Genomic DNA, 21,014 nt, shown 5'->3' on the forward strand with positions numbered 1-21,014 from the left:
TGAACACAAGGCCTCTTGACTCCAGAGCCAGTGCTCTAACCACTATGCAACCTAACTGCCCTAATGCAATTTTTTTTGCAAGGTAAACTGATTAAGTGACTTGTCCAAGGTCACACAGCTAGGTAATTATTATGTGTCTGAGGACAGATTTGAACTCAGGTCCTCCTGACTCCAACACCAGTGCTTTATCTACTGTGCCACTTAGCTGCCCTGCCCTAATATAAATTAAAACAACTCTCACACCTATTAGACTGGCTAAAATAACAAAAAAAGGAAATGATCATTGATGGAGGGGATATGAGAAAACTGGAACACTAATTCGATCCTGGTGGAGTTGTGAACTGATCCAATCTTTCTGGAAATTTGGAACTCCTATCCAAAGATCAATAAAACTTATATACTCTTTGATCCAGCAATACCACTATTTGATCTGTATCCCAAATCCAAAAAAAAGGGGAAAAGACCCTCAAGTACAAAAATATTTATAGCAGCTCTTTTTTTTTTTTGTAGAGACAAAGAATTTGAAATAAAGAGGATGCCCATCAATTGGTGAATGACTGAACAAATTATGGTACATGCAAGGGATGATTGTTCTGTTTGAAATTATGAATGAATGGATTTCAGAAAAGTCTAGAAAGATTTGCATGAACTGGTGCTAAATGAAATGAGGAGAATTGTACACATTAATAGCAACATTGGGTGATGATCAACTATGATGGACTTAGCTCTTCTCAGCAGTTCCAGTGATCAAAAACAATTCCAAAAGACTTGTGCTGAAAAATACCAATCTATATCCAGAGAAAAACATGGAGTCTGAATGCAGATCAAAGGATGCTATTTTTGCTTTTTAAAACTTGTATGATTTTTTCCTTTCTCATGATTTTTCTTCCCTTTCATTATGATTCTTCTTTTCATGACTGGACAATTATGAAAATATGTTAAACATGATTATTCATGTTTATGTATCAGATTACTTGCTGTCATGGGGAGAGGGAGGGAAGGAAGGAAGTAGAAAATGTGGAAATCAAAAGCTTACAAAAAGATGAATGTTGAAAACTATCATTAATAATTGAAAATTGTATTTGTAAAAAAAAACCACCATAAATAATCAATAACATAAATCAATAAAAAAACAATCCTCCATAAATGTTTATTGTCTGTTATCAAGAAGGGAATTAGTGTTTTCAAGACTATATAGAATAAAGGTTTCCCAGGTTCTATGAATGGGATCTTGAGTCAAATTCATTTCAGATCAGTACATCTAAGTTATTAAACTCTTTGCATATAGAGCTAGGTACTGGGAGATAACTTGTAGGGTTATACTACCATACCAAAGACTGATCAGTGGATGAAGAATTCATTATTCAACAATAAAACTACCAAGCACTATGATAATTGTGGGAGATAAAAAAGGCAAAACTGAAATAGCCCCTTCTCTCAATAAGCTTACATTCTATCAGAAGGTTCTGATATTTATTTATGGGATTACATTGGAAATGAAGTCATCTCATAAAAGAGAATATTCCAGGTTGCTTGAAGTTCACCCTTTTTATCATTGAAATATTTTTTGAATTCTTTAATAATATCCTTACTAAAATGCTGTTTATACATCCTTGTTCTCAATGAAGTTTTATTCTCCTGGGACAATACAACACATTCTCAGAGTGAATAATATAAGAGGACAAAATAAGAAATAGTGATTGGGAGTGGGCATTAACAGTTGGTTGATCTAGAAAGGTCTCTTGAAGGAAGTAATATTTCAGCAGAGTTTTGAGGGGAGATAGGGGCTTTAAGAGGTGGAAGTAAGGTGGGAGAGCATTCCAGAAATGGGAAAATAACCTGTACAATTGCATGATGGTGGAAGATGGAACACTGGTTTCCATACCATGGAATATAATACGGTATTAGTTTCAAAGATTACTCAGCCTTGTTTGAATTTCCACCCAGATCTTATTTTTCACTCCTATACTAAAAAGTTCTAAATTATCAGACTTTTATTATTAATCTATATGTTTCTATTTTCTTACTCTGTTACTAGCTTTCATTTCTTGCTATTATTATAATTGTTTGGGTATAAGTCCCTAGTTAGTATGATTACATTACAAATTTAGCCCAAGATATCAGAAATTTCAATTTTGTGGGCATTTCCTCCACTAATAAAGATATTAATCCCTCTACAATGAGTAGAACTCATCACTTGGTGATATCTAGTCATAAGCTTTCCTGAACTTTATTAGTCTTGATTTTTAGATCACAGACACAGTAAGTACATTGCCAGGTCCTAACTCCAAACCTTTTAAGAAAGTGAGCATACCATTCCATCCAGAAATACCATTGTTAAGTAGGGCATCTGGGTAGCTCAGTGAATAGAGGATTGACCTTGGAATTAAGACAGGAGATTGAATCAGACCTCAGACTCTTGACACTTACTAGCTGTGTGACCTTGAGCAAGTCACATTCTGATTGCCTCACATCCAGTCATCCTGATCCATAACTGGCCACTGGACCCAGGTGACTTTGGAGGAGAAAGTGAGACTGTGACTTAGGAAAACAACCCTTCACTAAAATTCAATTCATGTGTTTGTCATGGCATCACCTCCCTAATGTCATGGTCTTCTTCAAGAATGAAAGACAAATATCATCACTGCTGAATCTATATTCCAAAGAGACTTTTAAAAAAAGTGGGGAGTTGGGGTTCGGACAGAGGGAATGACTTATTTTTACAAAACTGTTTATAGTAGCTCTTTTTGAAATAGCAAAGAATTGAAAATTGAGGAGATTCTCATCAATTGGGGAATGACTGAAGAAGTTGTGGTACATGATTATAATGGAATATTACTGTGCTATAAGAAATGATGAGCAGTCAGATTTCAGACAAATCTGGAAAGACTTATGTGAACTAATGTAAAGTGAAATGAACAGAACCAAGAGAACATTTTGAATAGCAACAGTAGTATTAAACGATGATTAACTGTGGATGACTTAACTATTCTATCAATAAAATGATCCAGGGCAATTCTAAAGGATTCATGATGAATAATGCTATCCAACTCCAGAGAAAGAACTTAGGAATGCAGATCAAAGCATTCTATTTTCTACTTTCTGTATTTTTCCCATTTTTTTCCCTTTTTGGTTTGTGTCTTCTTTCATATGACTAATATGGTAATTTGTTTTACATAATTGAACATGTATAATTGATCTCAAATTGCTTCATATCTCAGGGAGAGGGGTGGTAAAGGAGGGAGAAAGTAAATTTGGAGCTTAAGAATTTTAAAAAATGAATGTTAAAATTTTTCTTTCCATGTAACAGGTAAAAAATATTATTAAAACAAACACACACTTTTAGCTTGGTACAAATCACAGGAGACGCACAAGACTTGGCATAGTTAAAAATAAAACAACAACAGCAATATAGAAAATATGACACAGAAAGATTTTAGAATGGAACTTTAGTAATTTCAAAATGCAAATTTAAAAAATTGTAAAAGTTAGGTGTAGGGTTTGATGTTAGAAGCAAGGTTCAGATTGGATATTTACATACATGTAACACTCTGTCTGGCACATAATGGGCACTAAATAATTGCTTCTTACCTCTCCTCCCCCATCAGTCATAGTTTAATATTGGTCTTCTTTACCAGATATAAGCAGAATAGTATGTTAACAAAATTCACTAGGCAAATAAATTGCTATTACTCTAGGCAGTTTTTATAGTCAACAGTCTAAGGGTCCCTCTAGTCTCTCAGAAAAATTTAAAAAGCATATTAATGTTCATTTTAACCAAAGGTCAATTTTTTACAGCTTCAACAATCCAGATTACTATTGTTAATATGGAAATAAGTGAAAAGGTCTCTGAATGGCCACAGGCGGTCACAAAGCTCATTCATTTTACTCAGTAGGTAAACCAGGCACCTCCCACCTTGAATCCATTTCTGTTCAAAATCCTAGCAGACTATACTCATTCCCTGGTGCTTTTTACAACAAGATTTCTGAGGCAGGCATTTCCTCAATACAGGTATTGATTTAAAAAAAAATACCAGCTGCTTTTAGATCGTCAGAGAAGTTGAATTACTTCTTTAATAATAGCTAGTGTTTTAGGGTTAGTAAAGGTCTTTACAGATTTATACCATTTTATCCACACACCAATTCAAGAAGGTAAATATTATTATACTCACTTTATAGATGGGGAAGCTGAAGCAAAAAAGAGGTTAAGTGACTTGCCCAGGGTCATACAACTAGAAAATGTCTGTGGTCATTTGAATTTGGTTTTTCATGACTCCGGGTCCAGAGTTCCTTAGCCATCAATCTTTTTTTCTCTGAGTACTCACTTCAAATTTATCTTGACTGTCCTCCATTTGCCTTTTGTACAGAGGAAAAATTTTTTCTTTTGCCATCTGACTTGGTTCTGTTGTAAGGTTCTTTATCTTCTTTGATCAACTGAAAGAGCAAAAAAAAAGGGTCCTATTCCAATTGGGAAGAGCATAATAATAGCTTATATTTATATAGCACTTTGCAGTTTAAATGCAATTTAAGCACATCATCTCTTGCTTTTACAACTTTTATGTGCATTATATCTTTTGATGCTTCATTTTTTTTCTTTTATTGGCAAGGCAATGAGGTTAAGTGACTTGCCCAAGATCACACAACTAGATAATTTATAAGTGTATGAAGTCAAATTTGAACTCAGGTCCTCATGACTCCAGAATTGGTGCTCTATCCACTACACCACTACCTCCCCCTTGACTCTTAAAACAATCTTGAGAACCAGTCAGTTTGGTAGAATGGAAGTGATATTGGTATTGGTATTGGTATTGGTATTGGTATTGGTATTGGTATTGGTATTGCTAGACCTGAAATTTAATCCTTGTTCTGCAACTTAAAAATCAAATAGTGTTTGGAGTAAATAATAATTATAGCATTTTAAGCTATAAAATGCTATATTTTAAGTTTTTCAAAATGTTTTACAAGTATTTTCTTATTTGATCCTCATAACAACTCTAAGAGGTAGGTACTAATATTATTCTCATTTTACAAATGAGTAAACTGAATCAGGCAGCAGTTAAGTAATAATAGTAAATAATAATAGCTAATATTTATATGGCACGTCCTATATGTCTATCACTGTCCTAAATATTTTATAATTATTATTTAATGTGATCCTCAAACAACCCTGGAAAGTAAGTGTTATAGTTGTCCTCATTTTATAAATGAGGAAACTGAGGCAAACAGATTAAATGACCTACCCAGGCTCAGTTAGCTAGTCAGTGACTGAGGCTGGTCTTGAATTTACTGACTCCAAGTCTAATTCTCTATCCATTGTAAAAGTTGGCTTAACTTTTCTAAGCCTCAGTTTCTACAGAGAAAAATGGGAATAATAATGTATTATCCTTCTTGTAAGGTTACTGAAAACAAATAGTTTTGTAAACTTGATTATAATAATTTGAGCTATTATTATTGTCATTTACTCATTTATCCCAACAGATAAGATACATGGCTTCAGCATTTTTACAAATCACTACAAATTATGTACATTTCCATAAATGACATTTTAAAAAGAATTTTTAAAAAATCTGAACATTTTAAAACACAATTAAACAGGAATTAGTTTTTAAATAAAATTATGCAATAGTTTCCTCACAGTTTTACTTTACACAATAATTAAATGTGTAAAATTACATTTTGGAAAATTGGATCATGATTTAAATTCCATGTAGAATGATTGAAATCAGTTTTTGAAGAGACCTTGAGGTAAATTCTGTACTGGCCTCCTAATCTGCAAATCTATTTTGTGACATTTTCTCAAAATGAGGCACACCTGTATTTCATAGCTTGCTGACTACTAATTGTATGATAGTATTTCTAAATGGGCTAAAACTCATGTTGAAATGCAGTTATTACTTCAGGAAATGTTTAAAGTACTACTTATTTGTTACAATTAGGAAGCATAAACAGTAGCTTTCGAAAGGTCTAATTCTTACCAAATTCAGGTTAATGTATAACAGATGAAACAAAACAACAACCCTTAACACCAAATGTTCGAACATTAAAAAGTCCTTCAAGGAGGCCCTGAACTTTTTTTGAACTTTTATTTTCACTTAAACTTGCCATTAAGGAATTCAATTCTATTCAATTCAACAAACATTTATTGAATGGCTACCAAGTCCAAGACACAGATTCTCCAAGGAATCTTTTAAAAATAATTTTAAAAACCAACTTCTTAAAATTATTTATCCCCTTTAATATTTGTTTTAGGAAAATATAGTATTTACAGCTTCCAAAGAGAGTTTTGTGTGGAAAGTAATAATTTTTGGAGCAATCATTCATAGGACTTTAAGTGTATGATATAGTTTTCTCTTGCTTCAGTAGACTATAATTATGATCATGATCATGATAGTGAGTCCAAAATTCTAAATAATAATAATAATTATAAAAAGTACCATTGTAATAGTAAGCAGACATTACATCATGGAGCAATAATAATTGTTGAAAATAGGTACCCACCACTGGATTTATGTAATATAACCAGAGACATTGTCTTGAGATGGAGTCTCATGGCTAATATTCAAAAGAGGAATCAAAAGGCCCTCCACAGGTGATATCCCCAAACTCAGTTAACAATATGTCAACAAACAAAGACTGTAATATAGATTTGTTTATATGAAAGGTGTGGCTTATTATGACTATTCAGAATTGGGCCATTTCCACCAGAATTAAGGTTATCCTTAAGGAACCGAGGATGATACAAGAAAATGGTTCAGAAAGGTCAGCATTGAAGGCTGTAAAAATTTAACAATTATCCAAAACCTAACAATACATGACTTGATGGTCAGAATTATACATTTAAACTCACTATCTTTCATTAATTGACAGATGAAAATAACCATATAAAAATACAGACCACAAAATATCTAAGTAACTCAAAAAACTGTACTGTTAAACAGTCATGAATCACCAGTTGAATTTGTTCTTCACTGTCACTTATATCATTGATTTATAAAAAAGAAAAAAATTATGAATAGGTAACATATCACAAATATCATTATCTCCAAGCTACTTGGAAGAAAAACTTTCAAAGCACAGATCAAAAGGAGATCAAAAGGATGATGAGCTAAACATCTTTTGTCCTGTCTATTCCTGGAGTTGTACTGAAATGACTTTCAGTGATCCTATAGCGAATGAAGTTATTGCCTAATATTTTTGTTAAACTACATACACAAACACACTTACCCCACTGTTTTATCCACCTATGCATCAGTCCATAGAATATTGACTAAAAAAAATTAACAGTAGCATAGTGTCTTGTCCTTGCATTATTTTTATCTGAACACCACTGAAAAACATGAAAATGGGATAGTAATTATGATAATGACCAACAATTGTCCATATTGTGAGAGAAGAATGTTACCCAGGACCAAATACAATACAATACAGATAACAAAATAATTTATTTAACTCAATTAGTTGTATAGTAATTTGCCATCAATTATCAGTTGAATTTGCTCTTCAGAATCACTTAGACATATCACTGATCCTATAACCACCTATAACCACCATGCTAGTTGTAAAGGCTTGGAAGGAACTTTGAAATTTTTTTCTGGTTAGGTACTGTTGATACCACTGATTGAGAAAGCACCCCTGTCAATGTGATTAAATTACATGAATCTAAGAAATAGATGGGGTGGCAAAGGGTCTCTATTTGAGTCTCTCAAGATGATTAGCTCGACACTGTGCAAAACTGATTGAGTGATTTTCTTTTGAGTTCAGAGACTATGATAATGTCAGATACTTTGGAACAAACCAGAAATAGAGATGTCTCAGCTAACAGAAAAGCTTGAATTTAGATACTGTTGATCACCAAGTCAGTCAGGCAAGCAAGGGTATATGAAATGGATTCAAGATGTAAATATTTGTATTATATTCCAGCATAATATTATAACAAAGTCAAGAAATTACCAAAAAAGTTACAGGAAAGAGTTTAATACTGTTTTTTTTTTTGTCAACAGTTACTTTTTTTTTTTTGGTTTTTGCAAGGCAAATGGGGTTAAGTGGCTTGCCCAAGGCCTCACAACTAGGTAATTATTAAGTGTTTGAGACGGGATTTGAACCCAGGTACTCATGACTCCAGGGCTGGTGCTTTATCCACTGTGCCACCTAGCCGCCCCCAACAGTTACTTTCAACCTTAACTCACACAACAATTTATTACTGACCAATTCAGGGCAATAAAATAATAAAACAAACAAACAAACAACAACAAAACATCCTAAAGTCTAAAATAAAGAGAAGAGATGAAATTAGGAAGCTACTCAAATTTGATAAGGGGGAAAAATTGAAGAGCTTGAAGTGACTGAAAATCCTCATCTGAACAACTACTGGGTCTATACCCTGAAGAGATTATGAAAAAGGGTAAAAATATCATTTGCACAAAAATATTCATAGCATCCCTGTTTGTGATGGCAAAGAATTGGAAATTAAGTGAATGTCCTTCAGTTGGGGAATGGCTTAAGAAATTATGGTATACATGGGGCGGCTAGGTGGCACAAGTGGATAAAGCACCGGCCCTGGAGTCCCATCCCATCCCATCCCATCCCATCTCATTCCATCCTGTCTTCACAGTTAGGCCTGCAATTATGACCACTCTCTCATTAATCTTCAAACTCTGACTTTCTACTGACTTCTTCCTTAATGCTCACAAACTTAACCATTTACCCATCCCTTCATCCTTAAAAAACACTTTATCCATCCATCTCTGCTAGTTAATGACTGATACTTCTTTTCTTGGTCAAACTCTTAAAAAAAAGTCTATAATTGTTGCCTCCACTTCTATCTTCTCACTTCTAGACCCTTGGTAACCTGGTTTCCAGTCTCACTACCCTCTCCAGAATTACCAACGATCTCTTAATTGGCCTTTTAAAAAAACTTCATGTTTCTTGACTCTTCTGAATTCTTGTTTCTTTTTTTTTTAGGTTTTTTGCAAGGCAAATGGGGTTAAGTGGCTTGCCCAAGGCCACACAGCTAGGTAATTACTAAGTGTCTGAGACTGGATTTGAACCCAGGTCCAACTCTTCTGCATTCTTGACATTGTTGATCACCACCTCCTTCTCTATGTTCTTTTCTTTCTAGATTTTCATGACTTTACTCACTCTTAGTTCTCCTCCTATCCATCACATTTTCCCCTTCCCATTCCCTTTTGGTGGATCTTCATTCTGGTCATGCTAAATAAACACTGGTATCCCCCAAGGCTCTGTCATGGGCTTTCCTTACTTCCTTTTCACTTGTTCTCATCAGTTTCAACAGTTTCAGTGATCAATTCTATGCAGGTGATTCCTAGATAGATATATCTAGTCCCAAAATCTCTCCAGAGTTCCTGTCCTTCTTTGCCGAATACCTTTGTGACATCTTGAATTGCCTGTACTACAGCAGGGGTTAACAAACCATATTCTGTTGGCCAAGTTTGACTTACTGACCATTTTCATTTAATTCTATGAGATAATGTTTTTTCACATTTGTAAATGAAACTTTGTCATATTTAAAAATATAAGAATCATTTTTAGTTCTCTATTGTACAAAAACAGGTGGAGGCCAGGATTTCGCTCTCAGGTCCTAGTTTGCTGACTCTTGTCTATAGACATCTCAAAATCAATATATTCAAAATTGAACTTAATATCTTTCTTCCCTGACTCCTCTTCCTATCTTTTTCAGTATCTTAAAGTATATTATTATTGTCTCAAATCACCCAGGTTTGTAACCCAGTGTCATTTTAACTCCTTAATTGAACTCGCTACACATATTCAATCTGAGGTTAGTAAAAACTTTTGGTTCCTACCTTCACAACAGCACTTCATGTATCACCTTCTTTTTACTCATACAATGAATACTTTAGAACAGACAGGCCTTATCTCTCACCTAACACTGTATTGTCTTCAAATTGGTCTTCTTGTCTCAAGAATTTTCTCACTCCAATCCAACCTCTTTTCAACTGGAAAAGTTATTTTTCTAAACCACATTTCTTTGCTCAATGAACTCCAGTGACTTCCTATTAACTATAGAGTCAAATATCAAGTGCTATATTTGGCTTTTAAAGCCTTTGACAACCTGGCTTCTTTCTAACATTCTGTCTTATACTTCACTCCTAGCCATGTCCTCTGTGGTTTAGCTTCAACAGACTATTTGCTGTTTCTTACATATGACACTTCATCTCTTCCCTCAGGGTATTTGCACAGGTTATCCTCCAGGACTAGAACATTTTCCTTTCTCACCTCCTTAGTTTAGCTTCCCTACTTTCCTTCAAAGTTCAGCTAAACTCTCATTACCTAATACAAGAGATTTCCCCAGATTTGCTATTTTCTTCCCTCCCTTACAAGGAGACAAAAATGGATATTTCTTTTTTCCCCCCTTTGGAAATATTTCAAATTAATTAATTAATTATTCCAACTACATGCTAAGAGTTATCAACAATCATTTTTATAAGATTTTGAGTTTCACATTTTTCTCCCTTTCCTTTCTTCCCCTGACAGAGAACAATCTAATATAGGTTATACTTGTATAACTGTTAAACATGTTTTCATATCAATCATGTTGTGAAAGAAGAATCAGAACAAAAAAAAGGAGAAATAAAACTCAAGAGGGGGGAAAATCATGAAATATAAAACAAATTTTAAAAATTGAAAATAGTAAGCTTTGGTCTGCATTCAGTCTCCATAGTTTCTTCTCTGGATATGTACAGTATTTTCCATCATAAGACCTTTAGAATTGTCTTTGATTATTGTACTGCCGAAATGAGCAAATCCATCATAGTTGATCATCACATAATATTGCTGTAAATGTGTATTATATTCTTCTGAATCTGCTCACTTCACTCAGCATCAGTTCATGCAAATCATTCATTACAGACTTATTTGAAATCCCATCCATCTTCATGATTTCTTTTTTTTTAAATTTAATTTAATTTTTATTTTTTTTGCAAGGCAGTGGGGGTTAAGTGACTTGCCCAAATTCACAGAGCTAGGTAATTATAAGTGTCTAAGGTCAAGTTTGAACTCAGGACCTCCTGACTCCAGGGCAGGTGCTCTACCCACTGTACTACCCAACTGTCCCCTCCTTTGTGATTTCTTACAGAACAATAGAACTCCATCACATACATATAGCAAAATTTGTTCAGCCAATTCCCCAATTGATGGACATCCCCTCAATTTCCAAAGGAATGGATATTTCTAACAACTTCTCCCCTCACCCTTTTCCCAAGGAAGACTTTGATTCCCATCAGGAATGAAAGCAGGAGGAAGGGACCAAACTAGAATTATATCTATCTACTTCCTTAAATGTTGTTAGTCTGGGGAAATAATTTTTAGGTGGCATCTATACTCCTGATCATTATTCTATAAGGGGAAAGGAATGCCCCAAGTAAATGACAAAAATTTGACTCTCAGATTCCAATTCTACAATAAACACACACTGCAAATAGCAAAATAAGTCATTTATCCAAGTTGATAGAAGAACAGAAATAAGAGAAAATATACATAAGTGAATATATATGTAGTAGGTTATGGAGTAAATGAGCTCTCCCATTGAGCTCATTTAGCTCAATTGAGAGAGCATCCCAAAGGAGAAATTCCCCGAAGTCTCTAGTGTAACAAACTGAGCCAGATGTCAGCTTCTTTCTAGTCTCTTCCTTCAGGGACCTGAAGAGAGATTGGAATGATGTTTCTTCTTTCTTAATTCTGCAAGCCAAAAGAACCTAAACTCTCTTTTCTCCAGTTCTCACTAATTCTGCTCACTCCTCACAAAAGTGACTCTCAATGAGAATAGAACTTCATATAATTGACCTTTTGAGCCAAGATATATGTATTATATATCTATCTACAGGCACATGTATATACATACCTATATATATGTGCATATACTCATTCAAACACATACATACATACACATATATGTCCTTTCCCTTTATAGAATGTAATCTCTTGTGCTCATTTTGTCAGTATATGTGTATAAGAATGTGAGCTCCTTGAAGTCAGGGACTGTGCTTTTGCCTTTCTTTTCATTTCCAATGTTTAGCTTAGCACACATTAAAAACAATAAATGCTTGCTGAATGATTGGCATGATCAGATATTACGGGAGAGGGTATAGTTTAATCTATTCCATTACCAGAAATGGACCAGATCAGTATTAAGGTGGACTACTTCTCACTAATTGAGGGGGTAGTTCTTTCAAGACATTCAGTGAAAAAACAAGAACAGCAGCAATAATGAGAACAGAGGGGCCATTTGAATCTTTTCCTGTCCTCTTTTTGTCTGTGACTTACCAGAATTCATTGTTAGAAGGGTCACTTAATAGAATCATCAGTTGCATCTTATTTTTATCAAGACTTCCATGTGGAATTTAATGACCTGAATAACTGCCAGTAACTTAGATCAAAGTGAACAAAATAATTCTTTAAGTGTTTTGAGTGAGGAGCATTTGTATGTATTGTTAAATGCAATGAACTTGCTAAAACTACCAACTCTGGTTTCCTTGAGAATGCATTTGTATGGCCAGGTGTGGTAATGCATTCTTATAGCCCCTTACAATGGGGATGCTGAGGCTGGTGTTTCTACTGTATTTGAGAATTCAAGGTCTCAACAGGGCTGAAATGATTTGAATGTCTACACCAAAAGCAGGAGACCATCAGGCTACTAAAGGAAGAATAAGCAGCCCCAAAACAGAGTTGATAAACAGGAGAGTTAATCTTGTGAGTGAGTGGTTGCTGTACTTACTTATTAGATAGAGGAATATTCTGGTAAATGTTTAACAACAGGTTCTCTGAAGGAAAAGAAATAAACTGGACATGCTTTAAAGTTTTAAGCTTAATTTGTATTATTAACATTTTTCTCCTTCACTTTTCTCAAGTCTAGAAATCAACAAAACAATAAATCAAGTCCTGATCTGTATGGTTTGCCAATTTCTGAGATACAAATGCTAACTAAAATTTAAGAATTGCCTTTGTTTGCTTGAATGAGTTGGCTACATCCGGGGGAGAGACAGAGACAGAGACAGAGACAGAGAGACATAGAGACAGAAAAAGAGATAGAGAGAGGGAGGGAGAGAGAGAGAGAGAGAGAGAGAGAGAGAGAGAGAGAGAGAGAGAGAGAGAGAAACAGAGACAAGAGACAAACAAAATTAGAGAGGAAGAGGAAGGGTGAGAGACAGAGGTAGAGAGAGAGAGAGATTGCATTTTTGTGGTCTAGAATGACTCCTAAATTTTCATCATGGCCCAGGTCAATATCCAGTAACACCTTAGGTGCAACTCTTCCTTCCTTCCTTCCTTCCTTCCTTCCTTCCTTCCTTCCTTCCTTCCTTCCTTCCTTCCTTCCTTCCTTCCTTCCTTCCTTCTTCTTCTTCTTCTTCTTCTTCTTCTTCTTCTTCTTCTTCTTCTTCTTCTTCTTCTTCTTCTCTCTCTCTCTCTCTCTCTCTCTCTTTCTTTCCTCCCTCCGTTCCTCCCTTCATTTTCTTTCTTTCTATTTCCCATATTCCTTTTGATAAAACATGTGGGAAAATTCACTGGAAAGAGTAAGACCTGAGCATAGTACTAATGAAGAAAGTAAGGGGTTCAATTCAATTCAAGGACTATTTCATAAGTGCCTACTATGTGCAAAACACCATTAGAGTTAGAGGGAATAAAATGATGAAAAACAACTCAATCTTTGTTCTTGAGGATAGAGTTTACAGGAAAGACTTGCAGGAAAGATAATAAAAAGATCAAAAGAATAAATCAAAGATAATAAAAACTGCTTGAACTTAGCCTATAGTCACTGTTATCTTTATATCTGATGTAGACTCATCAGAGATGAAGTATTCCATTTAAAGTTTGTAAGAAATATTTATTATATATTTTAATGTTGAATATATATTTAACTGTATAAATAAGGTGCCTTTCCCGTCTTTATTTCTTCAGTACTATTTCTACTTCCTTAAGTATGAATATGATAGAACCTAAATATAGTAGTTCTATTGTTCTTGACTGTGAAAAATGTATGAAACTCATAGATATTTTTAAAGGTATTTAAAATTTTTGTTTCCTTTTTGTTTTACCCTTTGATAGCTTTTAGGATGACTGTGTAGTTGGGTCTCTTGTCAAGTTTCTTCTCTCTATTGTCTGAAATAAAACTTATTATAACCTTTTATCATCCTTCATCATTAGTTTTTACAAAGGAGTTTGTATTCTAAACTGATATTGCCCTTTGGTGCCATATCTCTTTGCTTGGCATGGAGATCAAGTGTTTTCTGGCTGAATCAGTTTCTAAGTTCCTTGTTAGGGTTATTGATTTACATTGGTTAAACTTCTTTATGAAATTGTTATAATCAGGAGCAAAGTCCTTTTATTCATTGATTTCCCACTCTTCAATGTCAATAGCTTGTTCAAATATGTCAGGTTGGAATTGTTTTAATTGCTTGCCATAACTGTTTCTCATGTTTTATTTTTCTAGTTTTGTATTAATTTTGATCTTCATTCTAATAAGTTGATAGTCTGGTTGTACATAGATAGCTAATTCCATAATGACTACCACAACAGGAATGAATCATTTATTGTCTTGTAATATTTACTAAATTTCATTTTAATTTTATTTGATATTTATCATGTACAGTACCTCCTTATAATATTCTCAGGAAAAAAGTATACATGATGTATAGGCCCAAGGCTTTTGTATATATCTCATAGCCTTTGGTCTCTCCTATTTCTTACTCTTGAGCCATATTTTCCAATATATTCTTCACCCACTTTTGTACTGAAGTGACTACATATTAATGGATAAATTAATTTAATTTACAGGATCCTATTGAGTTCTTTGGAGAATTTCTTATCTCTTCACTTTTTTTTTTTTGCAGAAGCAAATTGTAAGCACTGAAAGACAATGAATTCTATATTCATGGTAAGACCAAGTTCATAAATTTTCTGTCTCTGTCCCTTTGTCTCTGTCAATCCCTTCCCACACCCTCCTCTCCTCCCCACTGTTATGTCTTTTTTTTTTAAGGTTTTTGCAAGGCAAATGGGGTTAAGTGGCTTGCCCAAAGCCACACAGCTAGGTAACTGTTAAGTGTCTGAAGCCAGAGGATCTGACCTCAGGTACTCCTGACTCCAAGGCTGGTGCTCTATCCACTGTGCCACCTAGCCGCCCCCCACTCTTGTGTTTTAAGTAAAACCTGTGGTCATTTTTTATTTAGTTGCAACTTTCTTTTGTCTTTTTTTGGCTAGGCAATGGAGTTAAATGACTTGCCCAAGGTCACACAGCTATTATTATGTGTCTGAGGTCCTATTTAAACTCAGGTCCTCCTGAGTCCAGGGCCAGTGCTCTATCCACTGCATGGCCTAGCTGCATTTTCTTTTGTCATTTAAAGAGAAAGTCAAAATTGGTGTGATTCAGTTCTTCCAATTTATTGGTAAATTTATTGGTCACTGGATGTGAATATCATTTAGAGTAGTAATGTCTAAGTTAGTATTGTATATGAACTAAAACCTGTGTGATCCTTATTGCCTTCTACTCCTTTTTCTGCCAGTATGCCACTCTCAATGCAAAAGAAGGTCAACATCGAATTGAGGACTTCTTTGCATATCTCTTTATTTTGTGTTTTGCTATAGTGAAAACTTGCTTGTGAAAACCTCATATCTTTGGTTGTTTGGCCTTTGTAAAGTTGACATAGACTTCTGTGTTTGTTAAAAACTTTTTTTTGAATTGCCTTTAAACTTTGGATTAGCTTTGGAGAACCTAAAATTGCCTCTATGCCATAATAAAGTATCTAGAATAGGGCTTTATGGAAGTTTTCTTTTTTCTTTTGCAAACCAGGACTCAGGATTTCTAGGTATTCTACCACCCTAGAACTAACCTGATCTGTTCCTATTCAGTTTTCACAATCAGAAGAAATTGGAATATATTTAGAATGATATGGCCACAGATGACGTAGAGGCATATGGTGGTATGAAAAGACTGAAACACATCATTAAAAAGACATTATGCAAGTGAAGCAATGAGCAGAATGTCATCAAGGAAATGTTTAACAAAAAAGATTACGTGATCATGTGGCAAGCGTGAGAATAACGGATGGAGAGCCCACATGTTCCACTGGTATCCACATGATGGTAAGAAAAATAAGAGAAATACAGCAGATTTCGAGTAAATGACCTATGTTAATCATACGGAAAGACTTGGATGAAAGTCCTACAGGAAAAATAGGCATGGATAGATTATGATCTGCATCATTCATTTCATTGAGATCATAGAATCATTGGAATATTAGAGTATGTATTATGCTCAGAAAAATATCATATATATGTATATATATATATGTATACATATATATATATATATATGTATATATATGTATTAGGTTCTTAACAAATGTTTCTTGAATTTATTGGGTTTCTGTCCAGAAGGATTTTCTGTACCTGAGTATAACACTTCCTTTTCTTTCCTAGGATGAGATGATGATATTTGTCCTTTTTTCTCAAAGAAGGTTATGACATCAGAAAAGTGATATCAGTGACCAGCTATGATTCAGGATGCCTGGAGATGGACCTGGATGTGAGGCAATCAGGATTGTTATTTGCCCAAAGGTTGATCATGGATGCAATGCAATAGACAGCTGCCCATGATCAAAGCTTATCAGTAAGAATGTTAATGTTTTTAAATATACAATATTTTAAGTACTCCTTCAAAGTCCTTTGTAAACTTATCTTATTATCATCACAACAGCCCAGAGGAAGATAAATATGATTAGTTATCTTACCTTAAATCATATTTTGAGGAAAATTTCCTCCCTTGTTTCTTCTTGTTATTGTTTAATTGTACTATGAAACCAAGAGAATAATTTCCATATTGACTGATAGGTTATAATTTGATATGCTGTGATGAAATAGCAGTAAAACAATAAAATTTTAATTTTGATTTTGGAAGTCTCATGCACTGCTAATCTAAAAGAAATGACAAGCTAGACAACTTACAGGCTTCATTCCTAGGAAGCTATTCAAAGACAGTGACTGGTCCATGAAATGGACAAAAATATAAGAATATTTAATTCTTAGGACCCTTTTTGGTTCTGTAGTGATAGTGATAGGATGGGAGAAAAAGAAGTCGGCACTAAGTTTTAAAACTAACAAGGATTTACATTATTCAATTTAATTAGACAGCTGGCATGGTCTTTGTCTTTGACTTGACAATGAAAGAACTGAACCACATCACGTTGAAGATTTTGAACACAGTTTTTTGGTTTGTTTGTTTTTTTGTTTTTTGCAAGGCAGTGGGGTTAAATGACTTCCCCAAGGTCACACAGCTAGGGAATCATTAAGTGTCTGAGGCCAGATATGAACTCAGATCCTCCTGACTCCAGGGCTGGTGCTCTATCCACTGCACCACCTAGCTGCCCTGAAGATTTTTGAATAAAATTTTAAAGATAGGTATCTGCTAAATTGCTACACTGCTAAATTAAAGGACAGCTTAAAAGTTCTTCCTGGGGAGGCAAATAAAGTTTTGGCAGAGTTGGTTTCATTGTATACCCAAAGGCAATGACAAATATGATGTTGTGGCACACTTGGTCATCTTGCAAATCACTTTATCCTGAGAACATTTAAAATATAGATAAAAGTGACGGAATAGCAATAGACAATCTTCTGTAGTTTTATTTCAATCTTTTTTTTTTTTGCTTTTTTGCAAGGCATTGGGGTTAAGTGACTTGCCCAAGATCACACAGTTAGGAAATTATTAAGTGTCTGAGGTCGAATTTGAACTTAGGTCCTCCTGACTCCAGGGTTGGTGCTCTATCCACTCACTGCCCTACCTGCTTGCCCCTCAATCTATTTTGCTTGATGAAAATAATGGAATTGCTACATTTGGATTCTGTCACCAAAATATATCAAGGAAATGTCTACAAAGCAACCAATAAGAATTTAGAAAGTGCCTTAAGCAAACAAGGTTAGGAGGACCCTAGTTTAAATCTGGCCTTAAGACACTTAATACTTAGCTGTGTGACTTTGGGAAAATCACTTTACCCCATTTCCTTGCAAAAAAAAAGAAGGGGGAAAAAAAGAAAACAATGTCAGGAAGAGTAACTATACCAGATATATACATATATATATATATAATATATATATATACATATATACATATATATATGCGCATATACACATACACACACATACACACACACACACACATACACACACACACACACACACATATATATATATATATATATATATATATATATATATATATATATATGAACTTTGAATTGACTTGATAGGCAGCATGGTACCAGAATGTAGCCTTAGAAAAAGGAGAATATAGTGGACAACACTGGCCTTGTCTTAAAAGTAGCCCTAAGGGTGATAATCAACCTTAATGGACTTGCTCACTCCATCAGTGCAATATTCAGGGACAATTTTAGGCTATCCATGACGGAGAATACCATCTATATCCAGAAAAAGAACTGTGGAATTTAAACAAAGTCCAAAGACTATTACCTTTAATTAAAAATAGTTGTCTTATGTACTACATAATTTTGCTCATCGCTAATATTTTACCTTTTCCTCAAGGATATGAGTTTTCTTTCAACTCATTAAATTTTGATCAATGTATAGAATAGAAATAATATAAAGATTATCATGTGGGGGGGAAGGCGGAGGGAAGGGAGGGTGGGGAAATATGCAAAATTCAAAACTTTATCAAAAATGATAAGTAGAAACTAATATTGTATATAATTGGAAAAAATAACATATTTATATAATAAAAAAAAGAGTAGCCCTAAGTATGAGAGTTTGGGAATCAGATCATCAAGAACAAGAGTTGTTAAACATGCCAAGGCCCATAATCCTCCTAAAGTGCAACTGGAACCAGATTAAAATGCAATTGGTAAATATTTACCAAAATAAACAAAAATACAATAAAATCTAGATTATGTTAATTATGTTAATTTCTAAGTCAATATGATTTAGTTACCATTTAGATTTAAGTCTAAAGACTTTCCTCAGAATATAGTTCACATGGTTCATGTAGCTGAAGGACAGAGACAAGATGCAGGAGAAGAGATTTATCTTTCCTTAGCACTTCATATAACAAAGGTATCCTGAAAGGAAGGGCATTGCCCTTCTAACAGCCCTAGACTGTGTTTGTCTTGTCAGGGGAGGGAGTCCTTTATGAAACTACTAAGATGACTCTGGAGGAGAAAGTGAGGCTGGGGACTTGAAACAGCACTCTGCCCTCAGGAGCTTGCATTCTATTTGAAGGAAGGCAACCATCAAACAGGAGCTGAAAAGGGAGGGAGAGGGAAGAAAGTGCTCATATAAGGGGTATGGTCCAGAAATTCAGAAGCAGAGCTAGTAGGATTATGAAAATTGGCCATCCTTAGTCCCCCTCATTCCCAAGTCAGTGATCCCAAGAGGATCTCACCAATAAAAGAAAGAAACTGGCAAATTGGAGGGATGCTCTTGGGTACCAAAGGGGTAGATAGATGTTCCAGGGTGAGGAGGTCCCAGGGTCTGATGTAAGTTCCAGGAAGAGACTGTGAAAAAGTCCAGAAAGTCAGAAGCAAAGCCAGGAGGGGAATGAATGAAAGTAAGGTCAAGAGAGGGACATGGAAGCAAGGCAGAGTTTGTGAGCTCTTAGACTACATATAAAGAAGCAGACTATCCAAACTAAGGGAAGTTATTAGTTTCACTCAGACTACATCTTAAATAACTGTGCTCAGTTCTGAGTGCCATCTTTTAGGAAATATCTTGAGCATGTGAAGAGTATCTAGTATTATAAGGATTCTAGAGACTATTTTGCACAAGGGTCGGTTGAGGGAACTTGCTCTGTTTAGTCTGGAGAAGCTATGGAAAGAGGTATATCCTTGTTTTGCTTGCTTCACTTTTCCTCTTTCGACTTCCATTCCATTATTGATAACAACTGGTTGCCAGAATTAAGTTCAAATGAAACTATATATATATATATATATATATATATATCACTTTGAAAATCCTAAAGGACTATATTAGTTGTTCTCATGATCATTATCATCACAAAGATTAAAAGTAGAGGGAAAAGCTAGGTATCCTGGTAAGAAAGAAATGAATTTCTATTCCTTGTAAAGTGAAACTCTCATCATATCCCTCCCCTTCTCATAAACTCTAGTAGCTCTCAGTCACTTCCATAATTAAATACAAAATTCTATGTTTGATGGTCAAAGCCCTTCATAATCTATCTTACCATATACTTTGCTGATCTTCTTACACTTTACGAAACACTATATGCTCTTTGATCCAATGACCCTGGTTATCTTGCTGTTCCTCGAACAAGTCACTCAAGTTCTCAGCTCTCTGGGCTGTTTTTTCTCTGACTGTCACTCATGTCTCCACTTTCTACTTCTTGGTTTCCTGGGCTTCCTTCAAGACTCAGTGAAAAGTCCTCCTACAAAATACCTTTTCCAGTCTTCATTACTATCTTTCTGGTACCTTTTCTTTGTAGATTTATCTTGTGTAAAGTTGCTTATATATATTTTTTTTGTTTGTTAGATTTTTTTTTACTCCTCAAGGGAACCCAATATCCCATCCAGTACCTGCCCATAATTACTTACTGTTTCCTGACAGATGGAAATGTACCACACCACACCAGGTTGTGATCCTTTTTTAAAAAGTTATTTTTCTTTTTAAAAAAATATTGCTATTTTTTCTTTTGACTTTGCTTTCATTTCCAAGTATATTTTTCTGACCCAGCAAGAGACTCACCTTTTATAATAAGGGCTATCAAGATAGCTAAATGGCATAGAGGACAGAGTCCTGGACTTGGAGTCAGGAAGGAAATAAGTTTTAAGTGCTTTGCAAATATCCCATTTGCAGGTTTCTTAACAGAACAATCATTAACTTCAAAGAAGGCAACTTCTTGAGAGGTGGGCATTATTATTATCTCCATTTTATGGTTGAGGAAACTGAGTCAGCTAGCAGTTAAAGTATCTTATCCAGGGTCACACAACTAGTCAGTGGGTCAGACCAGATCTCAATTCAGGTCTATT

The 21,014-nt window shown here is 34.7% G+C and overlaps 1 long non-coding RNA gene across 1 annotated transcript in view; it reads right to left on the reverse strand.

Annotated features, from left to right (window-relative positions):
• The window catches only part of LOC141491818 (uncharacterized), a 20,294-nt gene extending 12,973 nt beyond the window's left edge, over window positions 1-7,321 (reverse strand). Inside the window, exons 1-2 of the long non-coding RNA XR_012469777.1 lie at window positions 7,225-7,321; window positions 4,326-4,434 (exon numbers count right to left, since the gene is read on the reverse strand). This is a non-coding gene — a long non-coding RNA (uncharacterized LOC141491818). The remainder of the gene's footprint in view (window positions 1-4,325; window positions 4,435-7,224) is intronic.
• Window positions 7,322-21,014: the final 13,693 nt, after the last annotated feature.

This window comes from Macrotis lagotis, chromosome 6, assembly GCF_037893015.1.
Source record: "Macrotis lagotis isolate mMagLag1 chromosome 6, bilby.v1.9.chrom.fasta, whole genome shotgun sequence".
NCBI lineage: Eukaryota > Metazoa > Chordata > Mammalia > Peramelemorphia > Peramelidae > Macrotis > Macrotis lagotis.